General features: G+C 33.1%; 1 long non-coding RNA gene across 2 annotated transcripts; it reads right to left on the bottom strand.

Annotated features, from left to right (window-relative positions):
• Window positions 1-207: 207 nt before the first annotated feature.
• LOC114174717 (uncharacterized) lies at window positions 208-2,188 on the bottom strand. Of its 2 annotated transcripts, XR_003602701.2 has the most exons (3): window positions 1,859-2,185; window positions 1,688-1,739; window positions 208-504 (listed from the first exon to the last, which is right to left on the bottom strand). It is a non-coding gene; the product is annotated as an uncharacterized LOC114174717 (long non-coding RNA). The 2 variants fall into 2 exon arrangements; XR_014986607.1 differs by lacking the exon at window positions 1,688-1,739 and having other exon boundaries at window positions 1,859-2,188.
• Between the last annotated feature and the right edge of the window lie 1,283 nt (window positions 2,189-3,471).

Raw genomic sequence — 3,471 nt, 5'->3', positions numbered from 1 at the left:
TTTAATAGATTTATGATCCAATCCGATCTAAGTCTTTCTGGTAGTCATCGTTGGGAACAATAGTTGCGTTTTTGAGGTATTATGGTTTTATCCTTAAGAGGTGTTTCGAAGAATGGAGGGAGGTAATGTTCCGATCCGACCCAAGTTCTAATAGAGTAATCTATTGTAAGGGAAGTGTGACATCCCATTTCTAATAGAGTAATCTACTAAAATTAAACATCACATAATTATAGTATAAAAGAGCACATGACATGAAACATACATGTACTAACTATTACAGTTATCCATAATATACTTGGAATGAAAGTTTAGGCACACCACGATGCCATAAAACATAACACAAGAGTACTATTGTTTTGCAAAAGGATTGCTCAAGGAGCAAGAAATTTAAAACAAACTAAGAGTTCTTCAAAAACACTGAACTGTGAGCCACAACCCAGACCATGGGACCACTCTACACAGCAGCATCTCCACCACCTTGAGTACCTCCAGGGGTTTCCACGTCTGCTCACACCAATAAATTGGTGATCATTGCAAAAAGGAGAAACCAAACAAAGAAACATACACCAAAAGAAAGGGTAAGCTAGAGCAAAAATTGTTTTAATCATGTTATAGAGCAAATAAATAGTCAGATCATATTATGCACAAACAAAGAAGTAGGCACCCAAATCATGTGAAAGCAAACAATTTCAAGACTATATGACTCAATATCCGGATCATACTCTTGATATAGAATTCTAAAGGAAGTATGCGCCTATGTTGGCTTCTAAACTCTGCAGAGTCTAGACGCAATGAGTTATCACCCAACCATACACAAGGTTAATCCTCTAATGTCTTGGGCTCAATATGTCCCAAGACTAGGACCTCCTGCCACTCTCACCACATAAATTATTCTACTCTATGTGAGCGTGAATAATTTTTAGAGTTCAGGATATCTTCCTTTATCTAGACATCTCCTATATCAAGGTATACACTAACCACATCACCAAGAGTTTCTCTTGAAACTCTTTTACCAACAATTTCCACATGCCATCTCAGTCATTCAAGTCTCATGCCAAACCACTACCAATCAAACAAGTCATATTTTCCATTTCATACTCAACATAACAAGATTTCATTTAATCTCATACTTTATAAATGCATACCATGACATACATATATCACAAAATATTATTCATACCAAATAAATGAGTGTCAACATTTAAGTACCTGCAATTCCATACAATCAAGCGCAACACACAACCATAATTCTTACACCAAAATTCCTAAGTAAATTAATTATCTCAAAATCAAAATCACTGCAGTAATACGTGACACATTTCTCAAGCTACAGACATCTAATCGACAATCCAACCGGTCAAACCATAAAATAGCATGTTATGAACCAAATTTCAAAATTTGAGCTTAATCCAACGGTTAACGAGTCGGGAATGTCAATTTTACTAAAACTGCGCATATCAGAGAAATACACAGTCGTCCAGCGACTGCCCGACGCTTCCAGAATACGAGAAATAACGTCAAATATCACAGTTTCATGAATATTTGAACTCCTAATTCAGAAATATACCAAAAACTAACGTTTTCCCCAATCTTGTCTCATATTTTACAAAACACTAATCAAACTTAGCCAAACAAAACAAGAACAAGCAAAACAACAACAAAAAAGAGAAACCCTAGCTTCCCTTACCTTACTCAAGCTTAGCCAAATGAAATAGTACCCCAAGGAGAGCACCACAGCTCTAGAAACAGATTAAGGAGTTGGAAATATTGGCACACAAAAATACAAGAGGGTTATTAGGATGAACCTAGGTAGAGCCACCACAAGATAGTTGGAAAAAGAAGGTTGGGGTCTACTTACTTGGAGATACGAGTTCAGACAACTTCGAACAAAGAAGATTTGCAAACTTGAGGAGGCAAAAACTTCTAGTAGGGCTACTGCTCTAGAGTTTTAGAAAGGGGAGAGAAATTATTTTATGCAAAGTGAGACAGAATGAAGAGTGAGGCTCTTGAGAGAGTCTTGGGGTCCATAGTAAGCTGGTCTTGGACCCTTGAAAAGGTAAGGCCCAACCTCTCTTTTAGGACAAATATTAAAAATAAAAAGGGTCTCACAGAAAGAATATTATTTTTTCTTGTTTATTATTCTGACTAATGGTGATTTATATAAGTTAGGAGATAACGAAATGATAAATAGTGAAAATAATAAACTAGTGCTAAAATATAGCAACACTGACTCAATAATATTATAAAAGAAAAAAAAAATTGTTTGATTTGACAATTATTCAATACTTATATAAATATAAAATGGTAATAAAAAAAAGTTATTTTTATATTTGTAAAGAAAATAAACTAAAAAATATAGAAGATGATATCAGATAAGAGTTCAAAAATTTTACGTATCAAACTACCATTATCCTTATGTAAAGCAAGATATAGTTACTTTCTAGCTATTAAAAGCTCTCTTCACAACCATACAAGATATACACCGAATTTGACACTTCAAATAGAAATGAAACTTTAACAAATGGATACTATTTCTGCCATATATTAAAACAAACAAAAAAGATAGAGTTGGATACATCCAATCGGGAGGAAAATTTTTTAGGTACAACGTACATGTTACTGAATATAGAAATTGTGAGTTGATAAACACGAATAAAAGAAGAGAATTGATCGAAATATTTAAAACTTGAATGTTGTCACATGTTCAACGCATAATACATGTTTATTGGCCTTTCATTTAACAAAACATGACTTGATGCAGAGTTTTGGATTGTTGAGGTTGCTTACGCATTGCAAACTCTGATAGCTAGAAATATAAATTGCTGGCTATTATTTGTTATTTCATTTTCACCACATGAAATTTGCAAAGTAGGTCAGTAATTGATTGTGATTCCATATACCAATAAATTTCAGATGGAACTTTGGTATTAGTGGTTAAGGCAATACAGCAGAAAAAAAAGAGTTAAAAGCAATAATTGATCACGAATCAACACTATAATTGGAGGTAGCACTGCAGACACTTCCAAATTGTCTGGCAGAGTAAGCTCATAACACGAATATTTTGGGTATATATTCATATTCTGGGGCCATCAGTAATCTGGTCCCTATAAGGTGGGTTATTGAATCAGATTTAATAGTTACTCAAATAAGAAAGTGCTTCCAAAGTTATTGCCACAATCGGTACTGAAAGTTACACTTTCTATATAATAGTCGTTTTTTTAGAAATATAAAAGCTAATTTTTTTAAAATTATTTTATCTTTATAAAATTAGAGTCGTTAAATGTTTATCAAATGGTGTCAACAAATTTTTTCTTGTAGTTTAGATGTAACATCTCGTATAATAGATTACAAAATCCTATTATTCTCATATTCCATGATGTTTATAATCTGTTTGGAGATATTTCCGACATCTCCCTGAAAAATTGTACTTTTTTATAATTTTCTTCAAGACACTGTTTCATAATAAATTTG

Source organism: Vigna unguiculata, chromosome 2 (genome assembly GCF_037176805.1).
Source record: "Vigna unguiculata cultivar grain cowpea cultivar isolate G323 ecotype 2 chromosome 2, ASM3717680v1, whole genome shotgun sequence".
Lineage (NCBI taxonomy): Eukaryota > Viridiplantae > Streptophyta > Magnoliopsida > Fabales > Fabaceae > Vigna > Vigna unguiculata.
Note: the sequence above shows the minus strand (reverse complement) of the source record. Positions and strands in the feature narration are given on the sequence as shown.